Consider the following 26,415-nt stretch of genomic DNA (forward strand, 5'->3'; position numbering starts at 1 on the left):
TCACACCAAATACACACGTGCATAAACACCACGCTCCAGCATCTGACTTAGTCCTGCACAAAATTCATGTGGCTTTGACACACCAGAAAGCTGAGTTCCTGGAAGGACATGTAGCCAAACTTTTTGTATGCATTTTTCCCCAAATGGAAAGCCCATTTCCATCATTTTCCTAATCAGGGGGAAACAAGGTAACTTCTCTCTTGTACTCACATATTGAGAAGTGTAAGCCTTAGCTGCCATACATCTGGCCTGTGAAACGTGGTTAGAGAGCAAAGAGTTACGAATTTAACCAGAATTTAACCACTCTGGTATCAAAATTACCCACAAGCCTTATGCATATCATGCATTTCTTAGGGACCCCAGTTTGTCACTTTAGCAATGAAGACACTGGGTCTCACACCAGGACAAACAGATTGCTGAACAATGATTTAATAAAGGAGGCTCAGCTGAACAATGGTAAACAAGTACTGCCAACTTGTTCCTCTCTTATGGACAAACACTTCATAACTGTAAGAGACTTTCTCTCTAAAAAAAAAAGAAAAGCCTGTGGAAGGTATCCTCAAAAGGATACAGAGCAATAACAACCTCCCGAACATACTTTTATTTAAGTTCACATTTTCTGAGATCTTAAGCTGTGATAAAAACACTTAAAGGTCTTGTCCCCTGATTCTCCTGGAGACACATCATCCATAACATGATTAGAGGTCTAGTTAAACAATACATCCCACAACTCCAAAGAGTATTACTTCCCCGTTGAAGTGAAATGAAAGCACAAGGCCACTTTTTAAAAGGTGCCCTTTGCATTTACTGTAAGGCTGTGCCTGCACCAGTATTTTTCTATAAATATCCCACTCATATTGCTTTCTGGGCAGTTAGCAGCAGAACCAGACATTTTAACTGCTATGCCTTCCAAACCAGCCCAGAATAGCATTGTTATGAAAGTCTCTGTCACTACCACCACTGGCAGCAGCTTCACTATCAGCTGTGTAATGCCAGGAGATGGGAAACATTACAGCAGTGCAAGGAAGGCCACAGCATGGGGAGGCTGCCTCAAACAGCAGCTTTGTAAAATATAAATTAAGTGTGGCCCTCTGCACAGATCCATGAATCCTGAGCTCTGGAGCTTGTGTCAGAATTTGTCATCTCATCAACAAATGTCCATATTTCAAAGAAGAACAATTTATTTTTTCTTAACCTAGCCCAAAGGTTAGGCTTTACTATAAGCCAGTATTATATGGTACTGGAAATTCCCTTTTTATGAGCCAGCCAAAATTCTGCACACTGCAATATTGTGGCAGAGGTAGAGAGAGAAGGAAAAGTTGCATACAATAAGCAAGAGACCAGCATAACAGCCACTGCACAAAAGATAAAAAGGATCAATCTTGATGCATGCAACTGCATTCTTTGAAATGCTGCTCAGCTACTTTCACCCTCTATATTAGCAATTCATATAACTACAACTTACACATTCACAGAGTCAGAAAGTGCCTAAATGTGCATCTTTATATATTACATATCCCCAAAATATGCCCAAGGAATTCAGTGGTGGATCAGTAACAACTGAAGGTCCAATCTACTTTTCTCTGACAACAAATTAACTACAGCATTGGTATTTAACAGCACCCTTTTTCTCAATCATGCCCAAAACATCTTTAAATTCTACTCAGATGGTTGCCCCATTTTTCAAGTGGACTGCTACATCCTCTAATCCAAAAGAGGTAGAAGAGGCTTCTCTTCCATGCAGTGCAAGGATTAATACTCAAATGCCAATCAAGTCTAGGTCAGGAACTTGGTTTCACAATTACTTGACAAGCAGCATGAGTACATCACGAACTACAAAGGCGCTGAAACTGTTCTTTAAAGTTTTCCTCCATATATGTATATATTTATTATGTAAACATATAAACAAAATACATAGCAACTCATTAGCAACAAAATTGAAGATATTTTTGTTACTTCCTTAAAGTAATTTACTTGACTCTCTAATGGGTCATATAGATTACTATATAACCACTACCTCTCTAAAGAAAAGGTGGAGAGAACTCAAAAACCTATGGGTTTCATGTATAAAATTCTACTCATGCTTTGGGGACAGCAGAGGATCACCAAAAGCTGTGATGGCTGTGAGTTTGTTTTACTGCAAAGTTAAAAACTTGCCATTCACATTGAACATGCACTTGTGGCAGCATTCACTACATTTTCCATTGACACCCAGAGCTGGCTGAAAACTGGAATATGTAGCACAAGGGATACTGTAGTATTTAAACATGTGCTTTAACCCTAAAGTCCCCTGTCTTTAGAATCACTACTTTTGGCCCCATGTTTGATATTTTCTGTTTTAATAATTTCATTTTGTTATTTTGCTGCTTTCAGCTGAATGTCTCCCATGCCCAGTGGAAGATGGCCTCTGTGACTGTTGCCACACAAAGCTTTCCAGCTGATCCACAACGCAGCACTGTTAAATTCTCACTGAGAAGACACAGCCAGGGAGATCAGTTTACCATGAGAAATGGAAACATGGAACACCTAAGTTCTACTGAAAAATGTGGACCACGTGAGAATTATTTGTTTGCAAAACTGACCAAAGTTAACCTGACCTGGAACAAAATATTTACAAACACTTCTTCCTGAAAGAATCATGAAGCATTTCTGCAAAGTCTAAATTGCATAAATAGGGGGAAGAAGGAAAAAAAAAAAACACCAAAAAGCACAAGAAAGGAAACACTCCCAATTTGAGACAGTATGTAGCTCAAGTTCCATATTCACAGAGATGTTATTCAAGAACTATGTGTAGATACAATGTGAAAGAAAAACAAAAATACAATTTTTGAAAAATACACTCCTTCAACAAGAAAGCAATTATTTTGTATCAATGCTCCTATTTTTCACCATTATGTGGTGAAAACTATCTTCTTATCTTAACTCATAAGCTGTAAAGACAGGTACAACACATTCTGATTTGCCTACAAAGAACACCAGGGACGCCTCAATGAAGAAATCAATAATTTTGTGTTAAGTGCAAGGGCTCCAGCAGGACACAGAATGTTAATTCCTATTCTGTGATGGTTGTTCATGGTCACCCAGTGAGGCAAGGTCTATAGAAATGCTCAGTCATGCACAGAACATCCTGTATCTGCACTAAGTCAGCAGAAGCAATCTAGATCCAGAGTTCTCTTTCACCACACAGTACTGCAGTAGCATAAGGTGCATAAGTGGACAGCACTGTGCAAGAAGAGCGTTCTCAGCTGCCAGGTCAGAAGTGTGAGAGCTGCCAGGTTTGCTGCACAGCAGGAGGTGCCCATGCCAAGGCCTTCTTAAGAGCAAGACGGAGCAGCAATGCATGTGAACACAGAGAAGGAGCAGAACTGGGATACCCAGATGTGTGAAGAGCAGAAAAAGACATCTTATACACTAGGAGCAATCAAAAATCACATCTTTGACAAACACCAAGTACCAGCTCCATGAGCAGCACCTCATCTATTAAACAACTTTACATCTGACACACTAGCTGTGTTTTGTAAAAATGGCTTTCACTTTCAAAAGTTCAATTTAGAGAACAGCAGTTTCTTTGACTAGTCAGTGATCAGCACTTTGGGATGTAAAGCAGACAAATAAGGATGTTAGAAATCCCACCTGACTGGTATTTTGAATCACATTTTGCCACTGATAGAAGCTTGATAAAAGGCAGAGAAAGACTCAGTACATCAGGCTGTATCATCATAAAGAAAAAAAACCCCAATCAAACAAACACCAAGCCCCCTCCATTTGTCTGTGGAACACATTTTCATCTCTCACATATATTCATTCTAAAACCAGTCACTGTTTAGTCAATTGTACTGCAGGAAAGACCTCAGAAAAATATCACAACATGGTCACCATCTCATTGAATCAAAGCTCAATTTGCTCTAACACCATAACAAATGTATTCCTGCAATCTGTATCTATATCCTACTCTCAAAGTATCAACAAAATTCAGAGTGATATACTTATCTACAATACATAAAAGAATCATATCACCACTATAAGCTATAGTGTAGCAATAGAGTGGCAGAGCATGAAACAGTAATCAAAGTCCTGAAAAATACACCATTGTCAGCACTGTACACTGGTACCAGTGTGTTATAGCACCTCGGTTTCAAATAAATCAACCTAAGTGCCTGCTTTGGTAAGCACTTCAAATTCACTGTACATCAGCATTAGGGGGGTAATGCACAAAGAAACAAATCAGGGAAGGGGACTTGTAAATAACAATTCAATTAGCAGATTTATATTACTCATTTCCTAATAAACTTCCTACCCACACCTACATGCAAAGCCTCCTACGGCTTCCCCCCTTCATTTACATATCTGTGCAGGCCTGCTCCCTTTCCTTGAGAGCCCCTTTGCCCTTTCAATCATGAAGTATATTACTCCACTGTCAGAGCAAAGCAGTTCCTAACAACGGGGAGCCCAGCTGGGATAGGAAGAGGGCAGCAGGCTCAGGCATTAACATAATAATCCAACTGTGTTCCCCAGGCCCTTAGGGCACACAGCATATTAGGCAGCCCTCCTGCGCCTGTGCCCGGCCAGCCTGCCGGATCACCTGCCCATCAACCTGTGGCAGCCGCCCCCACATGGGCCGAGGCAGCTCCTGCCAAGCCCCCATCCCAATTACCTTCCCACAAAGACATTTCCACACCTCTACGTGCCTGCTGCACATCCTTATTCTGCACTCCATTCGAATGCTCCTCGCCGTGCCATTTCCAGCGCACTCGCTCCCTGCCTTTTGACTTCTGGGAATTGTAGGGATAGGAACAGCACCTACTGCTGCTGCCAGCAGGATCCAGACCTTGGAACAAGAATTCAAATACAAAGTACTGCTCTCCAGATGCAGCTTTCAGCCCTACCTATCCTCTGGATTCTTCCCTGAAAGAAAGAGCAGGAAAAACCCAAGAGTCATGCCTTTGTTATTTCTGTGCCGTGCCACCCAAGGAAACCAGTTTAGGGTGGGCTTGCTTGTCCTTGCTGGGGTTTGGAATGCTGGAGGATTTTCAGCAATAAAGTCATTTCACAATCTTTGGAACAAGGCCTGCCACCCCACAGGACACAGCTACTGGTTAAGGAGCAGAGCCTGTAACAAGATTTCAGTGTACAAACACACATATATTTCCAAGAATCACTATAATGCTGATTTCAGACACAAAACCTATGAAAACATCCAATTTAAAGAAGGCTTAGAATAGTACTACTCTTCCCAACTAACATGTCTTAACACCTAAAAAATATACCCACATTTCAAATGCTTTTGGTAGCAAACTAGAACTCAGAATATTAATTTGCACATACCCTCTTTCAAACCTTTAAAAAAAGTGCTTAAATAAACATATTATGTAGTGCATTTCCATGTAATTCTGTAAAAACCCTTTATTTACAGTATACATGCTGCTTGTACAAAGTACTTAACAAAAAGAAAAATAAACACACTTGCCAGTTAAAACCAGTATTTTCCTCATATTATACAAGACAACCTCAGAGACTACTAGGAAAAAAGCTTTTGGTTCTAATATAACTTTTATTCTCATTAAAACATACATATTCTCTAATTACCCTTAACAATGGAAGGCACAACAGAAATGTAATACAGTCTTGTTAAAATAACGTTTTGCAGACTGTGCAAAGCCCAATTTACTTGATCACTTGTGAAGCAAAATTTCCCTAACCTCATTAATTTTCATTAATCTAGCCCTCTCAGAGAAGGAAATATTCAGCAGCAAATGTGCATTTTATTTTAAATGCTTGGTTGTTATACTATCAGTACAAAGAAGTGTTAAGCACAGTAATCCATGTCACAGTGGATGTCAGAGAAAGACCACGGAAAACAACATTAGCTATATAATTTAAATATTTTAGAAAGCAATCCTTAGGCAAGCTCTGTCTATTACCATTCCCCGAATACATAACACTAACAAAAAGTATACATTACGAAAACCATGTCACATTTTAAAAACATTTGCTTACAAGCAATTAATTTTCCCAACACAGACATTCTTTCCTGCCATCACAGCCACGACTTGTTAGCAGCACACCCCTCTGAGCTGGGAAGGGGGTACAGTTAAAACAGCCCTTTGCCTTGAATTTATGCTGGGTCACAGGGTCACCAATAAAACACCAGGATAACCCAGGGGTTTGCTAAGTACTTTATATAGTCAGGAGACTTCTTACACAGCCACAAGCTTATATATTACTATGACTTGATGTAGATTTTTTTAGGATCTGCAATTTAGATAGGAAGGGCTTTGTCAACCAGCTTCTTGATGATGATGATCCTTCCATCATCTCCTCTGCCACAAAAGCCAATTGTGACTTGATTTAGAGTTTTTTATGACTTTATTTAGATTTTTTTAGGATCTGCAGTTTAGAGAGTAAGGGCTTTGTCAACCAGCTTCTGATCCTTCCATCATCTCCTCTGCCATACAAGCCAATTCCCATTGCTGTTGGCATAAAACTGAATAGCACTTGCAAAATTCACTACAGCTTTTCTCCTTCAACACCTCTAAACATAGATGGCTTTGCTCTTCCAAAAACCAGGAAAAGGAGCTGACATTTTAAATTACAATAAATCATAGCTTTCTGGAGTTTATTCCTTTATTCCCCACATTAGAAATCAAAAGCTCCACAAACTAAACTAACAGCAAGTTGTTGTTGACATGGATATTCTAAAGAATTCTCTGCCAAGAAGTATAATCAAGTCACCAAGCAGCTTTTGCTTGTGATTACTCACATGTTGCCACGTGCAGACACCTTTTTAAAAGTTGTTGTGGTAGTTACATTCCTCATTTTTCCAATGAATTCCAGTGTTGTGAATGGAACATAAGACTGGAAATAAACTTGTGAGTGGAAATAAAGATTTTCCTATTTATCTCATTACATGAGCTTTAGATCATGTCCCTGCCTCAATTATGTCAATATGAGATTTTTTAAATTTCATTTTACACAACCCAAGGTCATAATGGTTCAGGTAAGTAAAAAGGGAAACTGTGGATTAAGTTTCTCATACAGCTTGGGTTGTCATGGGCTATTTAAAACAGTAAACAGCCCCAAATCCACTAAATATAACAACAACAGTATAGAGCAAAATATACACGGATATGTTGTCAGATGAAATGTAACCACAAACCACCTACATATTCCCTTGAAGTAACAAACTACTAAGCCCATGCAGATGTTGTGTTTTAATTTTCTGCATAATTTGCCCTTCAATTCAACCCTAAATTTCTTTTCTTTGACAACACTCACTCTTGCTGACTGTTTGTAGAGCCCTTCCTCTTTCATAGTCCCTAAAGCTTTATTCTTAAATACCAGACAGGAGCACCTTGGTGACACAACTGTTTTCATCCCTACACAGCTGTGCCAGCAGGGCATCCCTGCCATCCCTAACCAGAGAACACTGCTCCCACAGAATTCTAGGGGACTGTGTCTTTACTTCCTATGTTTTTTCCTTCACAAAAGTTATTTCAAATTCACAGACTCTCTGGTAACAGAGGCACCCAGAATGAAGCAGTTTTCATTAATATGCAATGTGACACCTTAAGGTACTCAAATTTATTCAGCTTTTTGTGGTGGGTTGACCTTGGCTGGATGCCAGGCCCCTACCAAAGCCACTTTATCACTCTCCTCTTCAGTAGGACAGGGGAGAAAAATATAACACAACATTGGTGGATTGATACCAGGACAGAGGGAACTCACCCAATTTACTGTCATGGGCAAAACAACTCTAATTTTGGGAAGAAATATTTTTTTTCCTCTATCAAATCAGAGCAGGATAACAAGAAATAAAATCAAATCTTAAAGACACTTTCCCCTCACCCCTCCTTTCTTTCCAGGCTGAACTTGGCTCCCAAATTCTCTTTTTCCTCCCCACCAGAGGTGCAGGGTGATGAGAAACAGGGCTTATAGTCAGTTCATCACACACTGCCTCCTCACGGTCTTATCCCCTGCTCTGGCATGGGGTATCCAACATGAGTCCTCCTCACAGGCTGCAGTTCTTCACAAACTGCTCCAGCCTGGATCCTTTTCCATGGCTGCAGTCCTTCAGGAACAGGCTGCTCCAAGATGGGTCTCTCACAGGGTCACAAGTCCTGCCAGCAAATCTGCTCCAGCACGGGCTCCTTTCTCCATGGATCTGAAAGTCCTGCCAGGAGCCTGCTCCAGTGCAGCCTTGTCCCAGAGTCACATCCTCCTTCAGGCACCCACCTGCTCCAGTTGGGTTTCTCCATGGGCTGCAGGTGGATCTCTGCTCCACCATGGTCCTGCAGGGGCACAGCTGCCTCACCATGGGCTGCACCAGGGGCTGCGGGGGAACCTCAGCTCTGGCACCTGGAGCACCTCCTGCCCCTCCTTCTGCCCTGGCCTGGCTGTCTGCAGGGCTGCTCCTCTCACATATTCTCACTCCTTTCTCCTGGCTGCTGTTGTGCAGAGACTTCTGCCCCTTCTTAACAATGTTATCCAGAGGCACAACCAGCAAGCACCTGCTTGCTGATGGGCCTTGGCCAGTGGCTGCTCCACCCTGGAGCCAGCAGGCATTGGCTTCATTGGGTGTGGGAGACATTTCCAGCACCTTCTCACAGACCATACCCTGTAGCACCCTGGCTTTGCCACACAAATCCAAAACACTTGCATAAGGCGTTTACACCTGTTGCTGAGCCCACTCAAGGACCTGCATTGCTCTAAAGCCAGTTTTCTGTAAATCCAAATAAGAACTGCTTTACAGGTCCTCATGACATTTAATGGTACAGAAATGTGCCACATGCACAAGAAAGTGGGGGACAATCTACTTGCAGAAGATACCAGTAATTCCACCAGAGCTAAACTCCAAGTACTTGTTTAATAACAACAAGTGTCTCCTAACTCCAGCTCTCAACATAAAAAGCTGCTAGCATGTTAGGGAGTAGTAGTTCTGCAGTGCTTTGCTCTGTTCCTGCACTGCATTGGAATCTCCCACATCACCTCAGACCCAGTCACCTTTTTACTTAAACTGGTGAGGTGGCACTAGTGATCAACATATATGAATTTTACCAGCCTGAAAACACCAGAAAATGGCTGTGCCTCTCCTTCTATAAACTCATCTAGTATTTGCTGACTGTGTCACATTCTTCCTTGTTAACGGTAGTGGAACGTCTTCCAAGATCTTCAGGAAGATAACAAAAGAGAATGAAGTGAAAGGAATTCTGTTTCAGATATGTTGTAAATCCATCCAGAAGGGCTCTCTCCCAAACCTCACCTAGGGATTCTACACCTTCCTGGGAAGCACCCTGCTGCCTGTGTGAGGTAACAGTCACTGGCCTTCACAGACTCCACTTCATGGACACCTGGATTTTACCTACTCCAGCTCTGACTGTAACCTTCAACAGAGCAGTGCGGACAAACTAAACTGCTGCAACACCTCCCAGAGGAACAACAGAGAAAGAAAAAAAAGAAAAAAGCAACCCACAAGGGTTGTGCAAAACAGAATTGAAATATTATGAAGACCTCATTTCTTTCTGTTAGCCAGGCAGAATCTTTTGAGCAGCAGGCAGCTGCCAAGCAGCCACAGTGCTTGTGCCTGGATTATGGCACAGGAACGGCAAGAAATACTCCAAAATCCAGGGTGCCAGCAGCCTTATGAAAACAGCTACTGCCTGCAAACCACTCCTGTGCAGCTCTGAGAAGCACAGTACCTGTCTCCATCCTATTCATGTTATGAACCTCAGTGAAATGTCCAGATGATGATTGGCTATACCTGCTGGTAGCCACAGATTAAACAACCTTGGCTCACAGGAAAGCTTTTCCTTCCCATTTCTTTAGATGGCAATTTGCTTTGAACAAAGCTTTGGGTGTGCAGCTGAACAGGAATGGGCACAATGGAACAGCAGCTGTGGCTGTGCTGGAAGATGCAGACAGCACCTTGTCACACCACCTGTGACAGAAGTGGAAGTACAAAAACACCACAATAGACTTTCAGACAGGTCAGCTTTTGGGGTTTCTTGCTCAAACAAAATGGTTTGAAGTGAGACTGTCAAGACTGAAACAGACAAATCAATTCAACCCTTTAAAGCACTCCAGGGATCTTCACTTACTGCTCACTCAAAAATGCCTGTTATAATTGTTAAACACCTGCAATATAGACATTAAACCACATTAAACACAAACTTAGTGTGACCAGAAACTCACACTCAAATGTGCACATACAGTATCTGCCCCACAAAATATTGTATAATGTTAAAGATAGTGAAATTGTAGTGATCAGAACAAACAATTATATATTATTACTCAAAAGTTAGGGAAAATTGTTCAGTCTTCAATTCTACAACAACCGAGAATGTTATAACTTAGTAAAATAGATATTCAACTCACAACCTTGCTATTTTCACTTGAGGATAAAAAAAGAGAAGCACAGAAGGCCACAGTCAGGTTTTCCTCTCTCTCTCAGACTTAGTTATTCCTAAAGCACTACAAGAATTCAATCAGCACTTATAGTCTCAGTTTGTTATTTCAGAATGCGTAACACAAACAAGTGTTGATTACTAAAACTATTAATTGGCATTTAATTAGAAATACCAATAAGGGGGAAAGCAATGATATGCAGACATCCCATCCCTGGAATTAGATACTAATTCATTTTAGATTATTAGGAAGCAATAAACTAAAATCACCACCCTGATTAAGTGAAGCACCATTATTTACACAGTTCTGGATAGGAATGACACCAGTCCAAAGGATGGCACAGTAAACAAAGAGAAATCATGCTCACTTCTGACATTTACAAACGACCATGATAAAAAACATCTGAATGAGTTTCATAAATTTGCTATTCCGAGAGTATTTAATTTACTCTTTCTTCCTTTTTATTTTTAACTAACATGTAATGGCACCAAAAAGGACAAATAGTTCTTACAGGCAGGACTGTACTGGCAAGAAAATTTAACCAACAAAAGGGTTAATTAGGGATACAAATTTTCTCAGACTGTTAATAATGGGAATGACACATAGTATGTGCCCATAAGTAATTCTCAGGTATCTTTGATCTTCAGCCCCCAGCGATTACTGTTGCCTACCATAGCCTGGCCTCTGGGACTCTCTCAGAACCAGACATCTGGCTACTTTGTTGTTTTAGACTAATCTCATCCCAGGAGAGCTCAAGAAATGACACCAGGCAAGGAGGGTCCTGGCAAGGGAAAAAACATTACGGTATCAGCAGATTTTTTGAGTGGACTAGAGTATCAAAATTGTCTGCAAATTTCTATAGGGATCCCAGGGCTTCTCTGCTCTCCAGCACTGCTTTCACACAGAACACCAGAATGCACATGATCCTGTTTTAAGGAACTGTTAATCTCTTTGGAGAAGCTAATGAATGATAATCCAAGCAAGAACATGCGACAAAGGCAAACAGAAGTAAAAAAAAAAAAAAATCCTGTAAGGATTGGGTGGATTTAATGAAGATTTTCTTGAAAGACCAACACATGCTGCATGATCAAACAATGTTTTTCAAACCTATTTAAAAATACTCCAACACCTCAAACTCTCTATTTTTGAGTCATTCACAGGTTTTAGCTGCCAGCAGTGTTATCCCTGAAGAATGACCCTCTGACAGCCACAACAGATCCAGCTGAGTGCCTGACTGGCTGCTCTGGGCTGAGACGCTGAGCAGCTCATGATGCAGGGAGCTCACAGGGGTCAAATGGGCAGCAAACATGGACAGAGGAAGGTTTAAATCCAAGGCCAAAGGAAAGTTTAAGCCCAAGGCCAGGCTCTCTGACCATCAGAGGCTACCTAGGCTTTGCCACAGCCTCCAGTCCAGCCTCCCACCCTGCCCCAATGGCTGTGGTCACATCAGATGTGCCACTGGCAGCTGACAAGGGCTGCTGCAGGCATCCCTGCAGAGGGCTCTTCTCCTGCTCCTACATCCCAGGTGTTCCCAGTGCTCCCTTATTGCCTGCACTCAGCAACACGAGGAACCAGAGCACTTAGAGCTGGAATAAACAGAAATCTCACATGTGTTTTTCTGAGAGCAATTAAACATGCCCATAACTATGAATATTATCTGAGCCTTCCAACAGGCATTGCTTTTAAAATCCACATAACAGCAAGAATTCACTTCTGTGTGGCTGTCCTTTTGTTTCAAATCAGCCACCACACCTTTTTCCCCCCCTTCTATTGGAAAAGGCAAGCTAAAAAGAATGGACATGAAATAAAACAGATTCTAATGCTTTTCTAAAGGCAGGCCCATATGATTTAACTTTGCCTCATTTCGGGATATTTTCAAAGTGCTCAGAACAAAGCTATGGAAAAACCTCTGAATAATCTGTCATATCACACCAGCTCCCTAAGAAAACCTTCAGCAAGTGCTACAGACAGCAGCAGTTTGAAAATCATGTGCTTTGCTGGTGATCCTGCTGTTTCAGAGCATCCTACTCCCTTTATTTCCTCATTTCTCACATCACAGCTATCCTGCCTCCTTCCAGAGACAACATTCCCCTCCCAGTGGGACAAACAACACTAAAAAGTTACCCCAAAGTATTTAAGCAGTTTCCTAATGCACTGTAACAACTGGACCAATAAGAAAAGAACCTGGACACCACTGGCTTTAGCTGCATCATATCAAGAGTAAATTAACTCCTGAAAAATTCAGTATAGTTGTGAGATATTCAGAAAGATGCTAAGCTATTTCTTTCTGAATATGAACTAAGCAAATTCTCCTCTGCTTGTGTGGTGTGTTGTTAGACTGAATGTGGATTAGTCCAAATAATTAAATTTTACAATACTGGCAGCACAAGAACAACATAAACTGGTTTTTATGCTCTATGTAACATGTGCTGAACAAATGTTTCTCTTAAAAGCTTTGCTATGATATCAGCCTGTTAGAGCTTAATTGATGACTTCTGTGACTGCTGAATCTTGCAAGTAGCTATGATAGCAAGTAGCTTCACACAACAGAAACAAGAAAAAGTCATGAAATATTCCACATCATCACAGTAAAAACTTGTATTGTACTTATCAATACATTGTCTACTGCAGAACAATCCAGGTGCTGTGTAACAAGAAGAGTGCTGCAAGAGAGAACAGGTCAAAGTAATGTGTTTTAAAAAAGCATGTGATTTTATTGGTGAGTTGGCATCAATATAAGTAATGAAAAATGAAGCGCAAACTAGGCAGAATTTTAATTTTGGTATTTTATGCACTGTAGATGCCTAATACCTTTTGTCTTCACCAGCCACAGAATTCAAATGGTGCATCCCATTCACTTGCCTTTCTCTCTACTCCTTTTAAATCAACAATAAAATCAAACTCCACAAAAAAACCACATTATCTACTTCACAGAAACAGGCAGTCAAAAAGCAAAGAAATCTCACATGAATTTTACATACCAAATATAGTAAAATTCAAACTATATACAAGTTCTAATGATCATTTCTCACAGCGCCTAAAGCCACATTTTTGCAAGATTGTGTTGAATACTGCAGTTACAGCCTAGACATGGGTATTACAGCCTTATTTGCAGCACCATATGCCATCACCAGGACTCCAACAGCAAATGAGCAAATGCTCCAGAACATAAATACTCCTCTGTTGACTCTAAGTATTGATTTATGTTCTGTGGGCATCCAAACATCAGTAGCTAACGCTGCCTGGCACTATCTATTACAAAATTACAGCTCTTCACTGAGGCTTTCTAATGGTGAATAAAGCGCCCCACAGCCCTTCTCCAAAAGCTCCACAGCTGGAAGCAGAAAGCTCTGTAGCATGACAGGAATGCCAAGATATCCATACAAAAGCAAATAAAATATGAAAACAAGCTCCAGAGAAAGGTGGCCTTCAAACAAAATCCATGTTAACACCTCTAATTTGCAAATGGAGTAGTCCCCATTTTGCTGCCATTACAGTGGAACAGAGAGAGGCAAAGCCATTCTGGACATTAGTAACACCACCATGAACAAAAACTCCTCCAAGCACCTAGTTGGTCTACACAAAAAAAAGGTTTTAATGAGTAATATTTTAAATGGCATATAGTTCAAGCATTGATCTCACTGCAGAACCATTAATCCCCCCAAGTACTAAATCCTAACTAGGATTCAACCAACATATTTGAAAGGTGTCTGTACAACTGGCACATGTTCTTTCCCAATTCAGTGCATTTAACAGTATAGCTCTGTAGTTCACTGCTGACTACACGCATACTGTGCACTTCTTCATGGTTTAGGTATTTTAATTCTGAGTTCCATTTCTGTCTGTCTCAACAAACCCAGGAGAAAACATCCATAAACCACTTTGATTAAATTCTCCTGGGTTTTGGAGGCTGCCTGTGCCTCCAATGAAAGCTGGAGCTAACAGGCTTCTGAAGGTAGATGGAAGAACTACACATATCTTCCACTGAGCAAGGCTCTACCCCTTATCTTGTAATTAAGCAGTTTGTCAGCTAATAAAATGACTTTCCAGTCCTGTAATACCTGCATAAGGAGATAGTAGAGGGAAAGCTTAGTGATGTTTCCTGAGGAACACCCTTCCTAGAGATAAGTACAATTACTCTAACTTCAAGATAATGACATTAACTTAGCCCATAAATAAAGCTCCATCTTTAGAACCACTTATAGCATGAACAGTACTGATACTTGTTTTTACTTCTCTATTTTAAAATTACAGACAGTTTCAGTTATTTGAAATAAAGACTGTATTTTCAAAAATACAGCATTTAGCATGAAAACACTGGAAAAAAATACAGGGCTCTACTTATTTTTGCATCTGCTTGGCACTTATGTCAGCTGCACACTTTTGCATAAGGAAACCACTTCAGACCAATTAGTGCCTCTAGAACCCACCTAGTAGAAATCAGATAGATCCAATTTCCTTTGAGACTCTCACCTACACTAATCCACCCCCTATTGCTTTGAGTTCAACAGAAGAATGTCTGATTTACACGAGGATAAAGGAGAAGAATCATGCCCAACTTTCCAGGTATCTTCACTAGCAGCACAGGTGTTCTTTTGCTGGAAGCAGCTGGCATGTGCTAATTAGAAGGAAAACCCAACTCAACTATTTTTAGCTCTCTAAAAACATCTAAGAAATGAGATGGCTCAGAATAAAGTCTCAGTATATTACAATATGTTCCACAGGAGGAAATAACCTGACAAAATGAAATTTTCTATTGCCTTGCATCACACAATTTAGAAGGAAACTGAAGCCTGAAAGACAGAAAATCTCTTTAAAATCTGCTTGTATGGCAGATCTGCATTAGGCTGCAGAAAATTATTAAAAAGGAAAAGTATTAAAAGATACTCTTGCCTCCCACTACTCACAAACCAAACAAAAACACCCACAAGCTCATAAAGAAACCATGAACACAGCCTGCTGGAAGTGTTGCTAAATAAGCCATCCACCTCTCAAGATAGTGTGCTCAGTTAGCACAGCAAGTCATTTGTCTGAGTGTAAAATCCTCTTGCAATATGGAAGAAACACTGACTGACATTAAAACCAGACAGTCAGGGAACCAGAAGACTGCTACAGATTTACACTGTGCGTTTATACTAGGGGCGAAGGTGACAAACAGCATGCTGCAACTGGCTGGTGATTTGGAAGAGGAAAGCAATTAAAATCAGTCTGATCACTGGGAGATATGACAGAATGCTCCCACAATGTGCACAAGGACTTATACTACACAAAAATCCCAGAGGGGGGAAGAACTGGGAGGCTGGTAGGCATAACTGTGCTGCTAAGACAATGGGGAAGATTTTACACATTTTTAAGGCAAACATGCACATTGAATCCTGATCACAGAGAGAGCGCATCTGTCAGACTCACAAAGTACCTCAGTTATAAAGTATCCTTATGTTCTAGGAGATCATATTTACATAAAACAAAGCTACACAAAACTACTATGTAGGCTAGTGGTTTAAATTTGTGTATGTATATACATTGTTACCTATAGAATAGAGTTAATTTAATAGAAGAACATAAATTTCAAGAAAATTGAATTAAAATGATGAGGAATCAAGCAAAACAAAGAAACCAAAGTTACAAGGTACATATTTTGTTGTTATTTGCAGAAGACGAGACAAAATTGAGTTTTATCAGTTGGGAGTTTCAGGAAGGTTTGGAAAGCCAAATGTAGCAACAGAGGCATTTGTTACTCAAGGGGTCATGACAGCAGACCCCTTCTGAAGCAGAGGCACCCGAGAGTGACTTGTTCACAGAAGGGATTTGAGGACAGCACTGTACAATACTGTGTATTTTTCTGTGTATCTCATACCTACAAATCCCATCTGTTGTTCTGAGTTCCTCTGATCATAAATTACAGAGAGCCAAGCCATGCAGAAGCCATCAGCACGGGTGCTGCAAACAGCAGAAACGTCCCAGCATCAATAGGTCACAGACATTTGTGACCAGGCTCAGAAACAGAAATGCCTCACAACTGCACACACACTGCTGGCTGAGAAGAAAAGGAATAAGAGAGGCCATCAACTAAATTATTAAAATATATGCCTTAGAGGACATAACCTACACAGAAAGTCTTACTCAACACTGATATTCTGGGCCATTTGGATAATGAAAGTACAGCAAGTGTTTCTGAGATAACATATGTGATATTAACAGCACAGAAAGAAGTGTTTATAGGATATATTTCCTAAATTGCAGGACCACAATTTTAAAACAGAAGCATAAAACATATGCATAGATTAGAACTGAGATTTTATGTCTAACTTTAATGCTGGCATTTCTTGAATTATAGGTAACCTATCAAGCCAGTTTATGCTTCCTCTTCTTATAGGACTTTTAAGTAATCTTTTAAGCAGTGAATATATGAAAGGTTTCCCAAGAAACACATTCATTTTGAAACAAAATACTTGGCTCAAGTAGAATACACCTCGATAGCCACTCTTACAGCTAACTAGCTGTAGTTCCAGTTACAAAAATCTTACTACTGTAGAATTAGCTCAAAGTAATTTTTACTTTAATTTTTGTTTTAATTTTATTTTAATATTTTTTTAATTTTCATTTTTAATTCAAAGAAATTAAAATAACACTTGCCAAGAATATGTAATGTGCTTGTCATTTGCAGTTGTAACTTGAGGAACAAATACCTTTTCTTAAGGAGATAGAAGGATTTAAGAAAACAAAATAGCAAAACACTGAATTTTAACCCAAAAGTGAAATGGCATGAAAAAAGGGCTAAGCAGACTATTCTGAATAAAACTGCAACAGCTGAAACTTTGCTGTAAATGGAACCACCTTCATGCCAGCAAAAGCACAAGCAGATTTATTTTTGGAGATGATTGTTTAATGTTCATCTTTTAAACATCACTGGCAGATTTCATCACTTCTGCAAGCAAACGGGCTGAGCACTACAAACTCTGTCAGCAAGTGAGCGCTGCTACAGGCAGGGATATTTGCAAAACCAGTCCCAAGGCACAGGCACAGAGTTCAGACTCCACTCTTGGGCAGGTTTCTTTTGCCCATTGGTGCCACTGGAATGGATGCACACATGCAAAGTTTAGTAAAATAGAACACTGGGTTGGATAAACAGAAAAACAAATATCCATTGCCATTGACAGGATAAATATCTGAGTCTCTAAGAACCTTAATTCTACTTAGGCTTTTCTACCCTGCATCCCTTCACCATTTGTTCTTCCTGATTTATGTGAGCTATCAGCAAATAAGGACAGAGATCACATCACTGCACGCACATGTGCTTTGATGGAGTCATTGAGATCATTCAGCTTTTCTAAATTATCTTCCTATAGAAGGATTATTATTACTATTATTAAGGTAGCCAGTGTGCAATGGCAGAGACTGACACACCTGAAAATCCAGGATATTTTTTAAAAGCCTTTACAATATAATTTCTTAAAAATTTAAAAATGTTCCCCTTTCCAGAGGTTGAAATAAAGCCATAACAGTAGCAATGATGACAACCATTCTGATCTTCAGTATCCAGATTACAGGCTGTAAACTCAATAACATGAAAACCTCAGTGAATGTTTCACACCCCAGTATTACGGCTCAGAAATAACTTTTTAGACTCCATTATGTCCGCCATGAACTTGATCTTTCACCTCTAGTGAAAATCCTCTTACAACTATAATTCTAAAGTTAATGATGAGAGATTTCATTTGCTTTCCAAGCACAGATAAAACCTTTTTGAAATACACTTTCACTGCCATGACCTTGGTCTATGACTTAAGAGTTCACCACATGTAATAATTTACTTTGTCCCATAGGGCTCATTGAGATTTCCTTTTAAAAGGTTTTGGATATGCAGTTGGAGCTGGAGCACTCACACAGCATGCCTCAAGTATACATTGCCATATATATTACAGACATTTTGCAATCATATCATTAAACAAAATGAATTTAGATCATTAAAAAAAATTAGATCTAACTAAGCAAAGTCATTCACACACTAGAAATTCAACATTTTTGGAATCCTGTTGCAATAATCCACAATATCTGCTAGAACAGGAAGTTGCAAAATTTCACTAAAGTAACACACATAAATTAACATACTAATTCAGGAAATACACTGTTGCTCTCAATTTACCAGCTCAATCACAGTTCAGTTCAAGCCCAGTAATACTCTCTGTAGCTCATGTGCCACATAATTACCAGAATTACTGCATTACTGGTTACCATATGGCTGCTGACTCCCTTGCTGATAAGCAAAACTCTGTTTGCTTAGGCAGGTCTTCCTAAACATGCCTTTACTGTTAAAAACAAATAGACTAAATCAGACCTACTGTATCCACATCAATTAAAGTCAAGTTTTTGTTCTCCTGAATCTTGGGGAAAATTCCTCCTGGTGCCAACTCCCTGGGCACCAGGGGCTTAGGGCAGGGCCGGATGAGGAGGCAGACAGCACAGACCTGGGGGGTCAGGCTGAGGAGCAAATGGCCTGTAAATGCAGCTTGTGTAGGGGGTATACACCATGAGGCACTGGGTGGGTTGGCAAAGATTACGTTTAACAGGAAACTTCTTTCCCCCACCACAGAGATGAATTTTCAGGGGCTGCTGTGCTTCCAGGGCACTCCTTCACCAGTCTCCTGCCCCTCAAATCTTCCATCTTCTCAAAGCAGCTTCCCAGGTGAACACAAGAGTTTAAGGTTCTGCACCAGCTTAAGTACAGAAGTGCTGCTGTTTCCCCTCCCTCTGCTAATTTAAAAGTGGCAGCAAAGTACTGGATTTCAAATAGGAAAGGACATATTCATAAGGGAACATGAGCAAAAATCCTGGCTGCGTTGCCTTATCTATCAAGAGTTCTATTACCATTACAGTGCAAGGATTCCATATCTCCAGAGTTTGGTACCTCCTCGATGTTTCTCACAGGCAGCTCCTCTAAGCACTGACTGTTCCTGGCCCTTGCAGCAGCCATCTGACTCCAGATCCCACCAATCCACTCTTTTATAACACTGTTCTCATTGGCTACAGGTGTGGCCTGTTAGCATCAGGCCTGCTCCTGATCTTTAGTAATTGGTTCAGCTGCAACTCTTTGGGGAATAAGATTACATTCTGTACCACCTTCATTTACCCATGCTGTATCCCCCTACATGGCTGAGCAGGAAAGCACCTGAGCACAGAGTCTTCATGCCTGGAAAAGGGTTCCCAGGAAACACATGGGTTTGCTTCAACATGTCCAGAAATAATTTATCAGCAGCTTGTTCTTTTCAGACTTCATCATAGAGCCAATATTTTCCAGAAACTGGAGGACAAAAAATGTTTTGGAATCAGTAAAAATTTGCTGCTCTACTGATCTCCACACTTTTTGTCACATGCTCTAACAAATGAACAAAAAGTCAGTTTAAGAGAAAAGTACAAATGGAAAACACTTCTAAGATATCCAAATTTGCTCCATAAAAGAATTTTAAACAAATTTGGGCTTACTTAGTAGTGTATAAAGTAAGCTAGGAGTTTGTTCTGTCTTCATACAAATGAGGTTTTCCTCATAGAATGTAAAACACATTTTCTTAACACATATTGAATAAATTGTCAAAGAATTCAGAAGACAAAAACATTCACAATGTTCTTTCATAATCACTATGATAAAAAGAATAATAAAATAAATTTAATTTCCTTGAAAAGGAATGAATTTTTTTAAAAATAATAATTACAACTGAAAATTCTGCTTCATGTTTTAGAACTTTGATTTCCACAAATAGGACTTAATACTGCACACCCAAAAAAGAGAGCTAAAGAAATTATGTAAATGTTTAATTTGCTTTCTTTTCTATATATTCTTATTAGCCACTAAGCAAAAATATTCATGCCAGCTAAAACAGTGGCTGGATAGAAGAAAAGAATTTCCAAGTGAAATATGCTAAAGCTTTGATTTTAACACAAAAAGGGTAAAATCAAAAAAGAGGAAACAATGAAACATCTATTTACAAGTCAGTGTTCAGAACTCTAACAGCAATGCTCCTTGACCAAATCCATCAAAGAAATTCCTAAATGCCATTTTTTTTCTCAATAGATTAGTTTAATTTTGATGTATCTGCAGTGAGCTGTAAGGCAATGGGTGAGGGACAGTGGAACCAGAACCCAGCACGTCCCTGGGTTCCAGTGCCAGCAAACAACTGCACCACTGTGCCAAAAGCAAGGTTTTCATTAGAAAAACCACCCTCACACAATGAATGCAGGTGCTCATTGGAATTTAGACTGCAAAAAGCACTCCACTGCAAACAAATCACTTGTAACTTTTTGAATCATCTTTTCAATTTTCACTGCCCTTCAAAACATATTTATCTTCAAAGGCTGAGTTAGGAAGAGTGGGTAACACTCTCCTTGCTAGCAAAATACCTGCTCTCTCTCAAACAGGCATAAAATCAAACAGCAAAGAGTACAGAGCCTGAATTTTAGAGCACTGGACCCCACTCTCTGCAAATACTTTAATATAACTATTTCTAAATTGCTCACATATAAAAATGCTTGCTTTGCATATGCAATGCATTTCATACAGCACTCACTGCTAAATAAAGGAAGCTCCTGCACAGTATAACTTTGGGACCGAATTAACCTGCAGACCAAGACAAATTCCAAACCACCTTTCTTTAAAAGGCCACTTTTGTCAAGCGTGAGAGCAAGACTCTCCCTCCTGTCCTGGCTTCTTTATGCCACAAACAGCTTTCAGGGTCAGTGGCTGTGCCACAGCAGACAAAAAAAACTGGCTTCCCAGCCAAGCACTGCAGAACAGCAACAGCAAAGCCTCTAAAAACACTCTTACAAAGTCAGATCTAGGACAGTTGTGCAAACACAGCTGTAAAAACAAAAGGCTGTGATGATTCCAGGTAGCTTCCAGCCACAGCCCAGTTTAGTGCAATTTAAACAGGCTATTTTACAGCATCCTAGATTATGGCAGAAATGCTACAAGGGAAGGCTGAACATGCACAAGACTGCAAGTTCTGTTTCATGCATCTTAACTGCACAGCTCTAAGAGTCTTGCACTTCCCTACTGGCTTGCACACCCAGGACTTTTCCACTGGACACCTCATGAGCCATATGAAAGACTCTCAGTTACAGGTAATAGCAAAATGAAATCTTATCCCAAGTCTAACTCAACCACTGACACCTTGGGTTAGTAAATCAGCTGCTTTTCAAAGGTGCTGGAGAATCCTTGTACAAAGTAAAGAGCTTGGAGCTGAAGTGCTTGACTGGGGATTTCACACATCTCATGTTAGCCTGGATTTGCTCCACTGAATTAAGAGCAGAGCTGTATTCCTTTGAAAATCCCCCTCCCTCTCAGCAGTTTGACTAGTGGGTTTGTACTACAGCTACTATTGATAAACAAAAGGAGATCAGTGAGGGAAGGGAAAAACCCCAAAGACTCCCAATTGCTTTGGGTTATGGAAGACTTGAGAAGACATGAGGAACTCTGGAGAGACCTAATGGAGCTGCATGACTGGGACACATTTCAGTGATGAAATTCATATTGTAAGTCATAATTTGGGCTCCTACTATGCATTGATGGATATAAAATGCACTCACCACTCAGGGAAGGAAAAAACCCTAAGTATCAATAAATAGCTCAATAAAAAACCACCTGCTCAAAGCACAGCAATGATAAAAGAAAAGTAAACTCTTAGGATACATAAAAAATTAGACTGTAATACTAGAATAGAGTTTAATAGCACAACAGCTCCTATGTACATACAAAGCTTCTGCTGACACAGTTCTTTATATTTGTACATGTCAAGTACAGACATCTTGCCTAAATTTGTCCTCCAACTTTCTCATATTTCCAAGTGAATTCAGTACAGTATCTAATAGTAGAATTATCTGATTTTCATTTAGAATTGTTTAATCTGTCTAGGCAGACAAAATTTACTACTTAGGAAAGGAAAAAAGCATAATGATATTTCTTTTCCTTTTACAGTATCACATTTACACATCACAAAAACATTACACATCACATTACACATCACAAAAACAATAACATTAAATTACTTATCCTTTCATAAAGAAAACCTGGTCATGTGAATATTTTAAGGGCAATCTGGATATCCAATTTTATACAACACTACTGACTTACATTTAGAGAGGAAAAACTATATTATAGAAGATAACTAAACACCATGACACGGTTTATTTGAAGATCTTAAAAAATTCTGTTTCATAATGTTCATGTGTTACCTTCCAAGGGTAAACGACTCATGGTACACTGGTGCATCAGTGTATGAATCACAAACCATTAGAGCTTGTACTTCTTTTTATTCATTTTGTTTTGTTTTCTAAAAGGTTAATGTACATGTATATACAGTTCAAAGAACTTCAGATATTTTTAGAGAAATCAATATCTTTCCTGTGACTTTACAGTAGTGTTAGAGTTCACTTTTTCTTTATTTCTACTAAAAATAAAAAAAAGAACACCGATAACACAGAGACAAAGGAATTTTCCAGTCTTCATTTCTTGGAAACTATTCAGTGCTATGTTTTTCAAAATATAATTTAAAATTATTGTATATAACTTTTTGGGTAATTGTTGCTGCTCTCCCTTGATTCTGTCTCAGAAAGGTTAGCTGTGGATCTTGCAAATTTGTACTCAGTTTTATGTTCTACATCTGCTTCAAAAATCAAATCTAAAAATCAATAATAGAACTATTTCTTTACTTTATATCTTGTTTCAATAACACCTTTCTGGCTTTCTTCATTTTAGATTATTTCATATTTCAAAATATTGTCTTGCATGTGCAACACCTTGTTTTACATAAGGACATAGCAGAGCCACAGTAAAGTTGAAAAAAAAATAATAAAATAAAGCAGCACGTTGATCAAGATGTTTTCTACAAGCCATAGCTCAACTGAACAATAACAAAAAAATCCTCAGTGGTTGTGTGGTGTATGAGATAGCAAAATAGCCAAAGTATTCTTCAACAAAATGAGCTGTCTGCCACGATTTATCTGTACAATTCCATCACAGCTCCTGCCTGTTATGTTACACTTTCCAAAAGTATGTCATTAAGCTGCCATAAAAGTCATCACAAATTGCTTTTTCTCCCAAACTGATAATAGACTTATAGATCTAATTTTCAATCTCTTTTCTTCATTACTTTGATTCTTAAGGAGAGTATGACATTTGCTGTCTGAATACTTTGTAGTAATATCTGGCATCTCTACAGCACTTCTGTCTGAGTATCTCTGAGCTTTTAATAGGTTTGTCTTAACACTGCCTTGAAATGATGACATATTTATTTGTCTCTATTGCAGACTCTTAAAGAAATTGTTTTTATAATTTCACTGAAAAACTACAAGACTTGTTGAAAAAAAATGACACAACAAAGCCTTCAGTGCTGTCAAGCTACACCATTAAAATCCTGACCCTTCACAGCACAAGAGCAAAGAACAAATGTGAGGCCTCCTGGTTTTCATTCCAATTTTTTTATCTTCATGGACTGTCCTCTACACAAAACATGCGAGCTGATTGAGAGAAACAACTATGTAATTGAGAAATTAAACAACAAATCACAAATTAGATTTTCATTCTTAAGGTGATCCCACCTCATTTTTCACCAGTTCATGTATGAAACTTTTTTCTGTTCATATAGGCCTTCATATGTATCAAACTAACATTCAGTACTTGAAACTGGCCTTGCTAATGAGCTAAGTGCATTTGTGACAAAAGCTAGGAGCAGGCTGGTTTAGAAAGTTACTTGCAGGGTTAATGAAAGTAACACAGGAAAAGATCACAGGAGCAATGATGGAAAATCAGGGTGAAGGAGAAACAGAGAAGAAAGCAAGTTTCCCTTTTATTATCTCACAACCAAATTTTCCAATTAATATGCAGCAAAATCCACCACCCAAGTAGCCTCTAATGATGTATGTCACTTTTGAAGCACTTGACCAAATACTTAATTACCCTGTCCCAGGCCAATAAAATATAGATCTTATATCAGATTTTTTCAGCACTGATCTTCAAACACTTCACAAATGTGCTATTATGCACCACAGCCAACCCCAGAGACAGTAACTCACCCTGTTTTACCCAAAAGGTTGATGAGAGAGCTAAAAATAAAGACCACATTTCCCCAGCCCCAGGGGTACTACTTCTCCCATGACACAGGGCCTGATATTTCTTTGAGAATACCCCAAGTCCAAAATGACAATTAGCAGTCATTTCTACTTAGACAAAGAAACGTAAACCCCTCTACACTGTCATAGCACAGGCAGCCACCACAGCTCTGAAGTGCTGTGTTTCAAGACATCCAAAGAGGTCTTCAGAGCAGTTATTGAGGGTGTGCCTGTGCTCTACAGCAGCAGGACACTTCCCAGACTAATTACTTCCCGTGGAGCTTCATGCTATATTCCTTCTGAGCAAGCTCATTCATCTTCATATTCCATTATGCAGTGTAGATACATCCTCAGACAAATCAATTTCTCTAGGTAAGGGATACACATTTGTTGAGGCAAAAACCATTTTAAGAAGCGTGATTATGACCAAATACTCTCATAGTACAACCATTTGTATTTCCAATTGACTCCCAAGTTTAAATTCTATTTCAGAATGGATTCAAACTGAAATGGGAAAAAATGCAGTGTTCTGCTTATATCAGAACAAGAACTACATCAGTAACAGCTCAGCTGAAGTCTGGCAAGGAGAGGTGCGAGACTGTTTTTGTCCCCTAGCATGAGGGATGTGATTTGCTCATCCTCAGAAGAAAGATTAGTCTGAACCACAAAGAAACATCAAATCCCAAAAATATGCTTGCATTGGAAATGTGCTCAAGTCTGGAAATAACTTTGCCACGTTTTGTCTACACTGAGCTTCTTTAAAGGGAGTTTTTCCCTTACAGACTCTCTTAGAGCCTGACTGAGAACCCCCAGTTCCCAAGGCCCAATTCTTGAATCACCCTCTCTGCTGTCAGCAACTATCTGTAAAACTTACTACAAAGTATGCATTTTTACATTCCTCTAACACCACTTTGGCACAGAAGAATCAGAGTTCAAACTTTACCTTGTCAGTGATTTATACAACCACACAATGGAAAGCAGCTATTTTTCAGGTATAAAATGCACACACCCTCACCACCCCTGAAGGACACTACCATAAGAAAATGCTTTCTAATGATAAGAAACTAAAGTACCTCTCTCCCTCCTGTATGATGTGGCTTTCTTTTTCACCAATCTTACTGTAGTTTTTCCAGAGGATCTTTACCCTGTTCTGAGGATAGTACAAACAGTGCTGAATGAGCACTCACTCAATTAATCCTCACTGTTCACTATCTAGTATCTTGCTGTAATTTACAGCATCTACATGTAGAATCATAACTGGAAAACCTCTCATTTCTCTGTTGATCACTATTGGGCACTTGAATTATTTCTTCATAGTAACTACTCCCCAGGACCTCCATCAGACAATTTTATGGTTCTTTTTTCAAGGTAGCAAACTGGCAGACAGTGATGTGCATCAAGATTGCCCATAATTAGAGATGGTTGACTTGAAATACTTTGGGTCTCTCTTCAGAGGATAAAGCAATTAAACAGCACTTTGTCAGTACAAAGTACAACTTCAATCTCTTTCAGTGCTATCATGTGTTTTCAAAGCTGACATTAATCGGTCCCAAGAGCCTGAACTCAGAAAATGAGAAGTTCACAACTAATGGCCATATTTAAAACATGTGGTTGAAGTGAACCACCCAACCTCACACAGGAGTTCTATGGCTGAATTAAGATTTGCCTTTAGCCCTTCAGAATAGCATCCAACAGCCCCGGGTGTAAATCCCATCTGTCAATGTTAATTCCCTCCTTTCTTCACCTACCAGGTCTCCTCCACCTTCAGCAGCTAGGAGGAAGGAAATCTAAAGGAAACAAGCTCATTAATTAGCACAGCTGGATTAATTTCCTAAATGCCATTTATCTGGCCTTCCTGAAAACAGCAAGTGCTTTGTGGATAAAGATGAGACTGAAATTATACCAGAATATGCC

The 26,415-nt window shown here is 39.5% G+C and overlaps 1 protein-coding gene across 1 annotated transcript in view; it reads right to left on the reverse strand.

The window, feature by feature from the left end:
• The window catches only part of SLC10A7 (solute carrier family 10 member 7), a 138,750-nt gene that overhangs the window by 99,476 nt on the left and 12,859 nt on the right, over positions 1-26,415 (reverse strand). The gene's annotated exons all lie outside the window — the stretch shown is intronic.

This window comes from Melospiza georgiana, chromosome 5, assembly GCF_028018845.1.
Source record: "Melospiza georgiana isolate bMelGeo1 chromosome 5, bMelGeo1.pri, whole genome shotgun sequence".
NCBI lineage: Eukaryota > Metazoa > Chordata > Aves > Passeriformes > Passerellidae > Melospiza > Melospiza georgiana.